Consider the following 16,187-nt stretch of genomic DNA (forward strand, 5'->3'; position numbering starts at 1 on the left):
TTAATGGTCTGATGCCAGACAGCTGTATACAGAGCCTTATGCAATCAGTGATAACATCTATATAATTTACTTAGTGACCTACATAACTTGGAAACAATGACAGCCGTATGACATGTCAGCGCGAAACACTCTTTTAACGCCTCCTGAAGCTAGATTATTAAATTAACCCTATTTATGTTTCCAAATTATCCCCCTGGAGAGTTACCTGGAACGGAGATGGTTGTGCAATGACGAAAAGTGTATACTGGGTTTCATTAATCACACATTTGGATAAAAACATCAAGCAACCCCCGCAACTGTTGTCACACTTTGATTCAACTGTTCCTAACTTTCACAGGTGCACATAGAAACATACGGCATCAACATTTTAGGTCAAATAAACCAAAGCTGCTCTAACTTTGGCAGGACATTCTTGGGTTCACTTTGGACCATCGCTCATAGTAAAAAGCTGATTGAGAAAATAGTTTTTCAGGGCCTTTTAAATTCACTGCAACATTCTCAGCCAGCTGAATCTGGAGTGAGTGTTGTGGTAATACATTAGCTTATACTGGTGGTGCTGCCAACAGTTAGATATTAACTATATTTTGTGGAGCCTTGTCTGCCTGCACGTAGTCTTAAATTCTGGTCAAGCTGACTACATGTTTAGTCTAGTCTGACATTGCCTCAGAATGGAGGAGCTGACTGCTTGTGTTACATGTTTGATCAGCTTTGATTAGCTGCCAAGCCGCTTGTGACTAGTCTGCCCAAGACGACACAGACATGGCAATTAAAGGTCACAGTAGTAAGACCACAGAGGCAGACATGACTACAGATTGTGCTTTATGAAAGCAGCATCTATTCCATGCTTGAGTATCAGTGTTTAGTATCCCACAGTTCAGCGTGCAACAATGCATAATATATTGCTGCCACAAGGATATCTTCAGTGAAAACACAATGGGCTGCACTCCTAAGGAGAGCAACTTGAACCCTTACATGACCCGTCTGTCACGGGGCATGCCGTGACGAGGGATGTGCGCTTACTCATCTGTTCTGGAACTGCTGAGTCATGAGAAGTCAATATCACCTTCTTATGATGTCAAGCAGAATCAGGAATTCACGATGATGCTTGCGGATGGGACCCCGGTTTGATTTAGTTTAGTGTTGGCATGGGGTGCAATGAGCTGAAAAGCAATTAGGTCCATTAAGAGATCAACTGGGATGCGGGTGTGCAGCAGCCTGCGCAGAGAGACTAAGAGAAAGACGAGAGTAGCAAGGGAAAGAGGTTTAGACAGATTGAGTCAACTCCTGCCTGACAGAGTCCCACCGTGGAACCTAGCTCAGGACATCTGTCCAGTTAAACGGTGCAAATTTGTATCCGGATGTGTGTGCAGTCTTTACTTAAGGTAATAAGCACCTAACAAGGTAGCATCGATGCTGTGATCATAAAAATGTGATAGAGGAGAAGGTTGTAGATGACAGACGGGGACTGCGTTTGAGAGCAAGGCCCTTTCCTAAACTCATGCCGACCCCACTACTCGATTGTCAGTCCACATGGAGGCACATTCGCAACTGTGCGGGGGGGGGGCTCTCTATGAAGTGGGAGGTAATACATAAGCAGATCAACTGTGAGAGGCACTTGCCACTCTCCTTCATAAGTGGGAAACATCCGTCACCATGGATACTGAGATGCATTAGTTGCTCTGCTTTTGAGTTTCATTACGTGCTGTTTCCATCCCAAAAGAACATGTGCTATGTGTGCATACATTATGAGCTCAGCACATAAATGTTTAGCTGACTGATTAGATAGTCAATCGTCATAAAATGTATTAACACTGATTTCAGTTATGAACTCGTTATTTGTGTCATTTGCTAACCAGAAATGCTGTTTCACGCAACAGTTTTATATCAGTCAGAGTTCAGCTCATGGGATTATGCCAATGCAATTCATCTTTGTTTACATTGTGTTACATCATGTTGCATGCACACTGTTATTTAGTTTTATACTAATGGTTACAGAATGTCCTTGATATGGCACATACTCCAGGACAAATGTTGTTAAGAGTGCTGATGTGATAACGTGGCACTGTTTGGGTACTTTTGTTTCAGATCTTCTTCTTACCGCCTCCTTTTCTTTTCCTTTCCTCTCTAATTTCTCATTCTTGCCTGAATTCAAATGAATGTGTCTGAACAAAAGCCACGCTCTCCTGCTTTTCCTGTCAGTTGATTATTTCTCCATCTCCCTCCACTCCATGCCATTGTCCTTTCATTTATTTAAATCTTCCCGACTCTAAAAGCCTTCGACCTTCTCCTGCCATCATCTCAGTCCCGTTGTTCTTGCTATTTGCCCATTCTCGACCCCACTCTCTACATCCACTTTTTCCGCTCTCTACCTCTCTGACTTCCCTTGCCCAAACTAACAGTGACACACACCTCATCTCTGTCTATGTCTCTTTCTTTTTGTCACTCCCTCTCTCTCCATTCCCCCTCTCTTTTTCTTTTTCTCTCTCTCTGTCAGTGGATGCAGGCTGGCTTCAGGCATTTACGAGAAGCCTCTCACCACAGCCGATTGATCGCGGCCATTGTTTTGTGCCGGGTCCTCCATTTTACAGTTCAGTGTTCATGAAAAGGAGCTTTTGCCACTCCTATCTGTCACCCCTCCACCCCAAAATATACTCTCCCTTGCGCTCTCTCTCTCTCTGGCCAGTGATCCCCCACTGACATTTTCACAAGCGCACCTTCATCAATTTCACACCTCCAATGCCCTCCTGTGCCAGTGTGGAAGGTAGGAGGGAGGAGGAGGAGGGGGGGGGGGGTGAATTGATGGGCGAGTGCTGACAAAGCCAGCTTGAATTCGAAGTCAGGGAGCGACAAAGTTCTTCAAGTGTAGGACAGATAGGACACAGAGGGTCATCAATATGTGCGCTGTCAAAGTAAACAAAATAAAACAACTGCATGACGTCAAACAAGTGTTCCAATTCAAATATGTCCGGCAGGATCCGATGAAAAGGACCGTCTCATGAAGTGTTTGCATCTCAGCTTGCCATTTGCTGCCCTCTAGTTTGCATCTTCCTCATGTATTCCTCCAAAGATGAGTCATGCAACTTATGCTTATAAATCCAATAACCCAATAAAAGGTGTGATGGGAAAAGCCTTCCAGAAGGTAAACATTCTCTGCGCTCATTCATTCCTCCCTTTGGTCTTTGGAAATTAGGCCGTTCTATCATCAGCCAACTGGTGCATTTATGAGCTGCTAAAGTAATTGGCGATTGCAGCGAGAGCTCAGCTGAGGCAAAGGTAGCCCCATTCACCTCAATGGAGCAAAAATGCTTCAATGAAACAACAAAGAGGAGATGGAGGAGGAGGAGGAGATGGAGGAGGAGGAGGTGAGTGGAGAAACAGAGAGTAGCAAGGTGCCTCATTCACTGGCTCAGGGGTTTATGGGATTGCTCCCAGCTGTCACTCTGTGTAGTGAATCCGCAGCACCGTAATATCTTAATTGTTTCAAATTAAATGCTCGTAAAAAGGCAAAGGAAATGAGTTTTTCTCTCTGGCTAATCCAAAGCAGCCCCTTGACTTACATCTGGGCCCGCTTTAGGTGAGAGGAGGTTTAAAAGGTGCAATGGCTCCCACATGAGATGGCCATGGATAGGCTGGTGCAGAATTATAGTTTTTATAGGCTGTGAACTCCGAGCCTATCATTTTGCTTACGTGGACCACATGTCTCAGAGCAACGCTTGTTCTTTCTCTCTGTTTTCTTTTGTCTCCCTCATTTCCGCCTATCATTACATCTTCATCTAACGCCCCCCCTCGTTCATTCTTTTTTTTTTACATGTGTGCACATGTGAGTTTATGTGTGTACTTATGTACGTTTATGTGGAGAATGTTTGCTCGCAGAGGCTTATCATAATAAACAGTCTAAATCTCCTGTGGGGATTCACACATTTAGTCTCCCTCATCTCCCTCCAGGCACTTCTGAGACTCAGCTCATTCCACAGCACACATTCAAATCAGTCAACCAGCTAAAGCGTCCTGAATGACATCAGCCTTGCTGTCAAACATACACCCACACACACACACACACACACATGCACAAACTAGTATATACCCTCATGTACTGTATGCATGCATGCACACACATAATGCACACACGCATGTTGGTGTACATGCGAACACAGACACATATGAAGCCCTTCTCACCTCAGTCACCAAGAATAATCAGTGAATATGCTGCTGTGTACTCATATCGCATACTATACATGCAATGTACATGATAAACATATGCCTTCTGTGTGAACACGTTATGACATGGCTTTTCTGATCACAATCATCCCTAGTTTGAAATATTCCCTTCTTATATTCTTATAAATGTCAGCTCAAAAAGAAGCTCCTACTGGCCGAATCCAGCAGACAATTATGTGTCATTACACTTGCAAAGTGGTTTTTGCAGTTGGGGACTGTAGGTGGTGGTGATGGTACGGGGCAGCGGAGTACATTATCATAAAAAGAGAACTGAGAAGGCATGACACCTCTCCACTTGCACCAGAGACTGTTTGAAAAAAGAAAAGAAAGAGACAAAAAAAAAAAAAGAAAAATCCTCAGAGTGCAGAGGGAGTAGCTTTCATTCTACTCAGCAGATGGTGATACAAGAGTGTCGTGGTAAAAGTTAAACTGACAAGTGCTTGAAAAGTTTCTGACACCGCTGCCATCTATACTGCCATCTGTAGTTAGTAACATCATGAGGAAAGTAGTGTGTCCACATTTGACAAGGCTTACAGTATGTTATGTAACTTTACTTTATTTCTGGCGCTGTATTTTTAAAACTCGAGTTTTGGGAGGGGAAAAAAAAAAGTGTTAAAACGGATCAAATAGTCGAGGTTCAAAGTTAATTCTTAAAACACTTGACAAAACAATCTCATTTCTTTCATCAGCACACACGGCTTGCCTGTCAAATTTAAGATGTTAAAATATGAAAACTGACATTTCTAAAAGCTGATGATGACCAAACGCATTAGAACAACTTCTGCACAAAACACACAATGAAGTATATGTCAATCAAACTTGTCCTGTAAGTGTTGTAACTGCTGTATTCTGGATTAGCTATCAACTTTTTTTCATCCACTTGCTGGAAAGTTTTTTTCTTTCTTCTGTATTGGATCAAATAATTCTATGTAATGTGAGAACTATCATTTATAGTGACACAAGTTATATGATTTCTTTTAAAAATATATATTTTTCTTAGCTCTTTATTTTAGTTACATATGCACTATCAAAGTTTGCCAGTAAACAAACATGTTGAATGTTTAGGAAGCTAAAGGTACAGTTGGTAGAGACCAAAACTGAGCTAATAGGGGAGTTATTTTGGATTTCCATTCATCAGGTGGCCAAAAACTTGACCTGAAATAAGATTTTTGTTTTTTTCTGAATGATTCTCTGTGGAATGAATGAATGTGGCAGAAGTATAACCTTTGCTGATTTCCAGCTATGGTGGTGTCATTATGCTTCTACTCCAAGTACAAGTCCTTGACTGAATCCATCTGTACCTTTCCCCTCCTGAACTCTGCCACATCATTGCCAGTTTATTTTACTCGCCTGTGTGTCGCGTTTGTTTGTAATGTACTGCTGAGTATTCTCCAGCCTCTCCTCCGATGCTTCACATCCCATCTCTCCCCTCTAATCTCTACTCCTGGTTCTTTCATTTTCATCTCTCCCCACTCCTCCCCTACCCTGTCTTCCCTTCGCGTTCTGTTTTTTCGAGTATCCTCTTTCCCCTTTCTCTCCACTCTCATGTCTCTCTCATCACCACCACTCCACCCATCGGTTTGGTTTGGTTTTGTATTGGTTTGTTGTTGTTTTTCTTCCACCTCCACACTACACAAATTCTCCCCCTTTTTTCTCGGCACCCAGCCTTCCTCTTGCATTTCCAGTTCTCCTGTCTCTCCCTTTACCATTGTTATTACCGTTTCTGTCCTGTCTGTCTGATTATCTTGTTACCACTGCTCCAGCAGCAAATTTCCTTGACCCAATACCATTTTCTTATCCTTACATCTTTTCCCACCAACATCTCCTTCGTGTCACCATGGCTTCTTTCTGTGCTCTACTTAACCAGCCCTTTTCCTCCCCTTTAACTTAACCTCCATTAGCTCCTGTGCCTTATGCCAGCATATGCCCTATAACTGCCAGTCTCACACTCCGTCTCGCTCTCTCTCCTTCTCTTCCTCTCTGTCTGCCATGTTTGTGGCCTTTCGCTCTGTGCACATCTAATGGCTGGGGTGTAATCCACTGGCTAATCTGCTGACAGCCTGTGTGACAAGGCATTAGCTTTGTGTCACTGCCTACCATGCTGCCTCTCAGCGTGTGTGTGTCAGAGAGAGAGAGAGAGAGTCAGAAAAAGAGAGGAGAGAGTCTATGAATGTTAGTATCCGTATGCATATAGAAGATCTTTGTAAAACTTTTTGTATATGCCAGCATCTGTGATGGGGTGTAAGTAATCGCTTATGTGTTTGTTGCTCACTGTCAACTGGATGTCCAAGCGTAAAATTGATATTGTGATTTCTCGTTTTTGGATGACCTTTCACCTTTGCAATTTTTCCACTACTCCACTCCGCTGCTGCTTTTTCGCTCTGTCTATGGGGGATAGCAGTTTTAATAAGATGGCAGGTCGGAGTGCTTGCACCAGCCAGATAAAGGCCAAAGAAGCCTTGTCAGGGTGCCTCGCTGCTCTGTCAGGCATCCACCCATGTCAAATAGGTCTCAGTTTGTAACCAAATATTGGATTCTCTATTATTTCCACTCTAAGTTAGGACATAATTGTGCTTCTTTCAACAAAAGCATTTTCATTTGGTTTTCACCAAAGGCTGCTGCTCATTTACTTGATTATTTTCATTACTCATTATTCTGTTTATTGTTTTTTTTTTTCCCAATCATTCAATAAATTCTATAAAATGTGTGAAAATGGTTAAAATAAACGGTGCAGAAAAACAAGCTGAATTTTTCAAATCCTGCCGCAATGTTAAACACATCTGTTTTGCCATTTTCCCAAATGATATTCAGCTGATATAAAACAGAGAACACACACATTTAATCAGCTAAAACATTTAACATTTTTGCAAATGACTTAATCAGTGCTTATAGTTGATGCTGATTGAATAATCCGTAGTCGTCAGACATGGTCATGTACCGAACTTCTGTACTAAAAAAAAAAAAAGAAAGAAAGAAAGAAATCTTTTCCTTTCTTTTTCCTCATCTGAAGTGCCAGCTCCATTTCACCAGCAGAACTCACCGTGGCCACATTTCTCTCTTTTTAGCTTTCTGTCCTTTTCTTTAGTGGTCCCCTTCCCTGTCTCCACCTGAGTGATCCCGTTATCACAGCTGACCCTTCGCTAGATCTGTCGACAGCCAAAGAGATTACACCGAAGGCCGCCGAACACATTGGGCTCCCCCGTTTGACGTGTCTGGGGAGGAGGATTGCCTGATCCCCTGATGCTGATAAACTGGCCAAGGCTTTGGGGATTCAAGAAGGTCCCGTCGGGAATAGGGTAGGGGTGAGGTGTGTGTGTGTGTATGGGAGGGGGTGTTATAGTGGACTTTAAGTCTACTTCTAATCACTGGGCTTTTCAGAAAGGATAAAAGAAAGGAGAATGGGGGCTTGGTTTGGGATGGAATTAGGCCCTGATGGAGCTGGGGATAAGATTGTTGGGCTTTGATTTGATCACACTGTTTGCTTGAAAGCTTTTGAGTAGCATGTTTGAGCAAATCTACCCTGCACTTGGAATGTACTATAAGGCTTGGGTGAAATACATTGGTAATAATAAAAATTATATATTTTTTTTTATACTTTAGTAGTCGCTAAAGGGGATTTTTCAATTACCCTCCACATCCCAGTGGGTCAGCTACAGCTAAAGAGCAGCTTGTAGAATCATTGCCTTGCACAACTCTTCTTTGAACCCGTCGACAACTGCCGTGCGTCATGCATAACGCAACCTTTCTTTTCATAGCCGCTCATAATTTATATTATATTCATTGTATTGGCATGGTGCTACCAATGGCTTCTGCACTGCACAACGTTTCCAGCTAATGAATCATAATCCCCCGGGGAAATGCAATTCATTTCATTCATGCTAATTTCTGGGTATTCCTTGATCCATTCCTTCAAACTCCCCTTGTTTGACTGTTGCCGCATGGGGGACACTTATGCCATTCAAGTGAGAACACAGGACAATTATCATTGATTCATGCGCCATAAAAGCAGGGCAGAGTGAGACAGAATCTTATGAAACGTGGCTTGCCAAAATACTGTCAGAGTCGGAGGTTTGATGGCTCACTCGTCCGTAGCCTCCGCATCATGTTGTCTTCACCAGCTGTTGTTTGACAGAAAGGGATTCTTCCCGCAGTGTGCAAAGACACAGCTATCAACTTAAGAGGCTTGACAGCAACACACTGTGGAGCCGTTTTTCTACTGTATTATAATAGGTATTACTGTTGGAGCATCTGCAAATGGCATAACAATATCACACAATCTCTGAAAGCAGATTGGAACCCTGGTGGTCTTTTTCTCTATGAAAGGGCCTAGTATTTCTTCACGATTTGCGATTGTTACTGTAAAAAAAGTTGTTCTATTTTTGTAAAATACGCCATAAATATTCTTTCAGCATTTTATGGTGGTTTCGTGTCATAAGATTGAGTGATTGCAGTGGAACCAAGACTTAGAAAAGTGCACCAACCAATACAGTCCTGGGAAGCAGTGAAAGAAACTGCCTTTTATTGATCTGTCCTAATTACAGGAGTCAATAAAATTTATGGCTTTCAAGCCTGCCAGAAGCCACTTATATGGCATACTGAGTTAAGCAATCACCTCTAATGGCAAGTGATCAAATGATATACTGTTCTGCCAAACAAAAACAGTACAGAACAAATATGGAGGGGTATAAAATCCAGTCTGGAGCCGCATTGCCTAACACGGCCGCCTGAGCTGAGCAGTTGTTGTTTTTATCCTCTGCCTGAACAACAATTGATAGCAAATCATGAAATAAACTACTACCTGCTATTTTGTGTGGCTTGCCAAAAGTCAACACGCCGCCATGAATATGAAAATAACCGCAATGTGTTCAAGATCCTTTTACCAGTTTTCCCATTGTATACTTGCCCTTTCACTATTCACTCCTCTCTAACCATATCAGCAAAAGGTGCAACATCCTCGCAACCGCATTCTCCGTCAACATCGCTATAAATCAGCACAGCTGAGATTCAGGGCAATTTGATGAATGCAGTCAAATCCAGCGTCTGCCTATGTAGACAGTAAAATGCAATGTACAATACAATGCACGCTGCTGGGAGCCAAGCTCCCAACACTTAGTAGATCATCGTAATTAAAACATAAATTGGAGGTATTGAGCTGCGTGCAGTCGCCAGCACAAGCTCCAGGGAAGCATTGATTCATGCATGCACTTGGAAACAATTGCTCTGATTTGCACAGAGTAAAATATAGAAGCCTTGTAAATAAAATCAATAGCAAACAAGCTGCCTAGGCTCTTCAGATAGTAGACATTGAATTACAATCAGGCAAATAATGCTTGAGGTATGAAGAAGCATGTGTGCAACACACACAAACAGGGGCGGCTTTGTGTAACTAGTGGACTTTGATGTTTATCTGAAGTCTGAATAGTTAAAGTCTGTCTTCTGGTGAGGGGTAATGGGAAGGATAAAGGTCTTGAGTAATAACAACACAGCCCTGATGCAATCTTTATGACATTTATGAACAACTGAACAATAAAACATATTCTGGTAAACATGTACAAAATGTATGGGCTGAAATATGTGCCACCAGAAATTGAGTTTGAATCATTTCTATTTCTTTTTTCTTTTTTTTCTAAAAAAAAACTGAATTTGAATCACATCATTTGAATTTGTATTGTCCAATTTGAATCACTGCATTGAAAAACTGAATCTGGATTGCAATTTTAAAAATTTGAATTCATTAGTTTTGGAACTGAACATTGAGTTCTCTATATATAATCTATCATCTACTATAAACATTAGTGTGGCAATAGAATTCACACACCTGCTACTGTGCAAGGCCTGCGAGAGTACCCATTTAGAAAATGCCATACCTTGCTTGTGAAATAGTACTAAACTAATTCTCCAGCTACTTCACCTTGAAAAGAAATGGTACATGCTGTAGGATCAGAAGGTTACATGAGAAATAATCTATGTATGCAGTATCTGTTCAAATCTACCTATTCTGCAAATTAATTTCAACTTCAAGGTTTAATTTTGAAAGCACACTTCAGATTTTTGTTTTTCTATGTAAAGCCAATATAGCACGATGAAAGACCAGAAGTGCAAATGTTGCTATCTACAGAGGTGCCATGTGTTATGGATGAATGAATATTCCTTGAAACAGCTCTGGGCACACACATGAACCCTGTGCTCCACTTTTATAATTCACATCTTGTAATGACTTGTATGTGTAAAGCAACAATGCTGCACTAACTGCACAAGCTATTCTTTAAGTCAATTTTGTACCAGATATATTTGATAGAAGTATGAATGATATTGACTTTAAATCATGTAATCGCCTGGTTCCTGGGAATGTTTCTTAGACTAATCGTCTTGCTGTGGGTAGTGTCCTTCATTGCTACCAGCCTCACATGGGGAAAAAAGAGAGGGGTCAGGAGTAAATGGATAAAAGTAAAAGAGAGAGGATGGAGAAAGTATACAGATGAGCGCTGGCATGACGACAGCTATGGCAGGGAAAGAGGCTCCAGCAAAAGAGTGGGCCGGATGCGTAGGGAAAATTGGATAGGGAAACAACAGAGGGAGGGGAGAGGCAGTCAAGAGTAGATAGCGAGGGTAGAGGGGCGGGAGAATGAGAGCAGGAGATGAAGGAGAGAGGGAAAATTGGAGAAAAGCAAAGGAAGGTGGTGGAGGAAAAGCTTTTTCTCCTAGCCGTATACTGTAGCCTCAAAGCGGCTTTCATCCGCCCTCACATCAACAGCCTCGGTTGAGAAACCCCTCTTCGAACTCCACACACACACACACACACATAGACACACACTAATCATGCCAAAAAGCGTCCTTTGACAGTAATCACCGGTCTACCTTTTGGCATCATACAAAACCTTTTTATGCATTTTGTTGCTACAGGGAACTGCTTAAAAAAGGAATATAGAAAGCCTAAAAAGGTTTTCTCTAATTACGGCCAGAATGAGCTTCACGAGCCAGCTGAATACCGAAGCCTTTCTAGTTTGAGAGACAAAGCCAGATTTGATAGATTGTTTTTCTTTTGCTTTACAGGAAATCAAAGGGGCCACTCACACGGGAATCATAGGACAGAAGAGACAAACATCAGCATGTAAGTGCAAAGGTATATCTTTAAACATCTTTCCTGTATATTAGCATAATACTGTGTTTATATAGGCTCAAATTAAGTTTTTTTCTCAATATATTAAGTGCGTGCACGCAAAGCTACACACTTACATACGCACAGCCTGAATAAATGCTAGGAGCAGAGGGGAGACAAAGGAATTAAAGCGAGACTGACTAACAGAGTATGACATGTCCAAGGCCTATCACTAATTATGCCCCCACTGCAACAAACTGTTCCCTTACTGTGATCCACTGAAACTGAAGACAAGGGAAGAGGCTGCAGCAATTATTGCTGAAGTCACCTTACAAGTGAAGTGTACGTTAGTCATAAGACAGTGTCAGGATATGGAATGAGGATAATCAATAAAGATGCTTTTGTAGTGTGTTATAACAATGTTTTTTGGGACATGCTAATTAAGTGCATTATGTAAACTGAACCATATCTGTGATTACGTTATTTCTAAACCCAGCACCTGCTTGCAGGTGATTAATAGTCACATTGTGTTTAACTAGGAAGTTCATCAGTGGCTATAACGGCACTAAATATTTAAAAACTGCTTTTATTCGTTTTGGTGTGTGGATGATAAACTCCGTTGCAACCCTTCTGTGCAGCTTAGACTTTAGAGTTTTGTTTCATATGTGCTTGAATTTTAAAGGTTGCCATACAGGTTCTCCATATTCATCAACCTACAAATGAATAGCACTGTAAAGCAAAGGAAACTTTAAATTGATACTCTTAGTCGAGAGAGGCTAAGGAGCAGATCACATGCTAATGATTGTTTACGAAAAAAAAAATGCTGGATTTATTTTATTTTTTTTAGTCCTCTTTACATATGTTAACTTCAGCATCGCAGGGTGTAATTATGTAGGTTTATTCATTTATATACATGGGAGGTCTCATGTATATCATATCTGTGCCCACACAACATCACGGTTCTGAACCCGTTAGCCAATACTTCAGGATGGTAATTCAAAAGTTGCATATAATGTGTTCAGTAGAAGCTCTGTGTTAATCTTGTCTTTTGCATGGATGAATAAGAGTTCCCTTGTTTCTGAGACAGACCAGTGTTCCGACATTTTTCCCAAAATATGCTTTCTTTTAATTAAATCTTTTGCGACTTTTGTGATTTGCTCACATCCGCTACCTAAAACCATTATTCATCTCCCACCTGTTGGCCAAACCCAGCCCTGGTCTCTCTTCTGGGTGAATCAGAGCAAATGAATAGCATCTCAATTAGGAAATGTGGGGCACTCTTCTCTAATGCAGCTTCAGTTTGTGGTATGTCTTAGCAGAAACACAATCATACATACAATGCAAACACAATCAGATCTGGTTCATTTCGCAGACAATCTGCACACGCTGAGAACACCCACATGGATTTATGTTGTTATCAAATGACCCACATGCCCCACTTAGAATTGTGGGACTCCTCTAGTTTTTCCACAATGCGCCAATGCATGGGTAACGGTGATGATGGGCGAGGCTGAGATGTTGCGGCATGCCATTTATCTCTGTCAGACGTGGTTGAACACAAGTTCTTATTGGCTGGGCAGGATTCGTGATTGCTAAAGCGGCACCCCAGTCTGAGACCATGCTAATTAAACAGTGGGGAGAAAAGAGCAAGAGGCCTTCACTCCCTGTCCTCCGAGGCTCCATTCTGCTGCAACCAGCATTAACGCAGTCCTGAGACCGAGCAGAAATGGAAAAACCAGCTTAAAATGCCATGACCCATCTTTGCTGTTGACTTTACAATGATTGCAAAAGCTTACCTTTCAGCACTCAAGCAACCTTCCCAACAGATCAAGAGCTGCAGGACAACAACACAAAGAGAAAAAAACACATGTTAGATTACAGTTTATTCCGAACCATCATAAACGCTGTTCAGATAAGAAGTTGATGTCATTTGTGGGAAGGAGTTCAAGAGGCATGGGAGTAGATAGCAGTAGATTCTGTTGTTAGGAAATCATTTTAATTACAGCTACAGCAACACAGTGATCTGCTGCCCTGAGCTGAGCACACATTCAGTACTGCTATTGCTTTTTATAGTGTAAAGGGCAAACATTTATTACCCACTGATTACATTTGGCAGGCATATGTGTCTGATACTTAAGCCCTTGTAATTTTCCAACCCGTTACAAAACCCACTTCTTCACCGCTGATATTCAATCACCGCTTCAATGTGGTATATCTCCCATGGATTTCATTGGGGCACAAAAAAAAAAAAGGAGTTGTGAGAACAAAGGGGGGAAAGGGAGTTAGGGGAAGCACTGAGCAGCTTTTTAGTTCAGGACTAATTAAAATGTGGGCGGCACTCAAAAGGTCAGAGATTGACCAAAAAAAAAAAAAAAAGAGAGAGAAAAAAGGGGAACGTCACTGCTGATTGTGTGCATAAGGCGCTGAAGGTCTTGTAGATTAATACCAAGTTCACTTTCAAAAGGGAAATCGAAAGAGATGGGAGAGAGAATTAGTCGTGTGACTGATAAACAGCATATCTCCATGCTCTGTTCCCTTCTCTTTTCTTTTTTTTTTCTTTTTTTTTCCAACTGGGAGATAAAATTCAGGCTTGGCAATGGTTGCCAGCACAATTGATTCTGGCAGAGGAATATGACTGCAGAGTATGAGGGCTAAGTATCTGAATAGCTGCTGTCAAAATGCTGAAGGGGAATTTATTCCTAGTTTATATGCAAGCTATATCATGGAGTTTCTGAGACTAAATGGCCACAGTTTGATGTACAGTATGCTGTCATTTCACCAGCGTATAATCACGGAGCTGTTCTAGGCGCAGGCTTATGGGTGCTGTGCCTGGATTCAGTGAATGCAATGAAAGCATACAGTCATTTGCTAGGATATGACAAATCCTTTGCATTTCAAAATATAAAATAGTCTTTGAACTGTTGTTGTAATTACCATGGCCTTAATATTGGTCTACATGTCAGCTTGTTATGTGTGAAAAACTTTTTGCACAATCTGATATACTTGAGCTTAAAAAAAAAAATCCATTTTCAATTAATCTCATCCCTTCAAAGATGATGCTCGGCATCGTTATATCTTGCATTAGGGGAATCTGATGTGAGCATAATTTTGGATAGAGCAAAATGGAGAGAGGGCAAAACACAACAGAGAGTTAGGAAGGAGGAAATTGGTAGCCCCATTGTGTCTGATCCATCCCTTCACTAAAAAGGTTTCTTGACCGGTGGGGAATACAGAAAATGATTAATAGGTACATTGCAGCAATCAGCAGGCAATAAGAGAGCTACCTGTCAAAGGTCCGACCGCCCTTCATAGATTTATGGCTAATAATTGGCCATAAATGTAGCCACTCTGGTACTATCAGAACCTCACAGGGCCAGTTGGTTGGAGATACAAGCAGACGAGAATTAATCTGTTTTTGTTTTGTTTTTTTATGCCGAATACAGTGTGTGGAAATTCAGAAAATACAGTCTTGGGCCTGTGAGAAACTGAGAATAGCTTGAGAAAATAAGTTTCCCTCCTTAAAATAGACAGGCACAGTTAATGGTGCCCAAGCCTGTATTCACCTTATCATATGAAAAATGTTAGGATGGCAGACATTACCGCTTGTCATTTTACAGCATGCCATAAGAGAGTACACTTAACGGTACTAATTGGATAGTTTATTAAGATAATTTGCTGCTCAGTGTACACTCAGTACTTTGCAATCCTAAATACTCCATAGAGAACTCTACAGAGTAGATTTAACAAGCACTGTGTCTATTCAGTCGCAGTTTGACAGCACTTTGACAGGTTCTAGATTATGCCTTTTAAAAAAATCCCCCAATAATGAAACTAGCACGTGTAACAACTGGGGAAATAGACATGATGACCTTTTTAAAACACCATCTGTTGCAAAGAAGAAGAAAAAAAACACAGCAAGGCGAGATTAGAGAGTGAGTGGGAGACACCCACGGTGTTCCACTGCACTGTAAATGGCAAACAGTATCTCCACTTTTTGTAATTTGAAATGCCATTGTGCATTCACAATGATTTCATTCAAAAGCCTGTGGAAACATGTCTTAGCTTTTGTAATTAATGCAACTGTAAGATTGGATTGGCGCAAAGACGACTGTAAATTACTATGGAAAAGGAGAAGGGGAGCATGGCATTTCCATTTGTATCTGTGACAGGTGATCAAGATGGCAAAAGTGATATCAAACCTGATGAACAATGATGTTGTATGCCATTTATTCCAACACTAATGTGTCCCCCCCTCAACAATTCCCCTCTTCCACACTTCATGTTCACTGACTTCAGTTTCTATACTTTTTTTTCCCCTCCAAGATTCGAGACATCTCTTTTTCTGTCCACCTTTGGTGTCGGGGTCACTGTCCTCTCTGCCCCCCCTACCCCCCCCGGCCACCCTTCTATCCCTTTTTTCTTCCGCCTTTCGAAATTCGCTGTCCATTGCCCTCCTGACAGCCACCCATCAACCTGGGTGCAATTTAAAAAGCCCTTCAACAGCTGCCATTCCACAGGGCTGGCTATCAGTCCAGCTGCCAAAGCCCAGACAGGGACTCTGCTTCAGCAAGCAACTTTGAACGTCAGGTTGGTTCCCCCAATTCCAAATAAACTGAAGGTGAAAGACTCTATTTCTCAAAGATTGGTTCAGCTGAAGACAGGGGAGGCTGAGCTGGAGTTTGGAGGCAACATCGTTACTTCCTTCCTGATGCAGCCAACATCTGGCATGCAGCGTTGTGGTCTGGAGACAAATAGTGTGGCTTTACGTGGGCTGATGAACATGATTTAATAACACAAGCATGAAACAATGTGTTGAATTATATTTATAGACGTTATGATGCTTTTGAAAAAAGAATCAAGGCTCTTGGGA

At 41.6% G+C, this 16,187-nt stretch overlaps 1 protein-coding gene and 1 long non-coding RNA gene across 28 annotated transcripts in view; one reads left to right on the plus strand and one right to left on the minus strand.

Moving 5' to 3' along the window:
* LOC113744584 (uncharacterized) overlaps positions 1 to 11,329 on the plus strand; it is a 127,282-nt gene extending 115,953 nt beyond the window's left edge. The window contains exon 3 of the long non-coding RNA XR_003461668.1: positions 11,272 to 11,329. This is a non-coding gene — a long non-coding RNA (uncharacterized LOC113744584). The remainder of the gene's footprint in view (positions 1 to 11,271) is intronic.
* LOC109136709 (protein tyrosine phosphatase receptor type D) overlaps positions 1 to 16,187 on the minus strand; it is a 336,090-nt gene that overhangs the window by 126,399 nt on the left and 193,504 nt on the right. For all 27 annotated transcript variants that reach the window (XM_027274799.1, XM_027274793.1, XM_027274761.1 and 24 more), the window contains exon 9: positions 13,114 to 13,151. The gene's annotated coding sequence lies outside the window, so the exon portion shown is untranslated. The remainder of the gene's footprint in view (positions 1 to 13,113; positions 13,152 to 16,187) is intronic.

Source organism: Larimichthys crocea, chromosome III, assembly GCF_000972845.2.
Source record: "Larimichthys crocea isolate SSNF chromosome III, L_crocea_2.0, whole genome shotgun sequence".
NCBI lineage: Eukaryota > Metazoa > Chordata > Actinopteri > Sciaenidae > Larimichthys > Larimichthys crocea.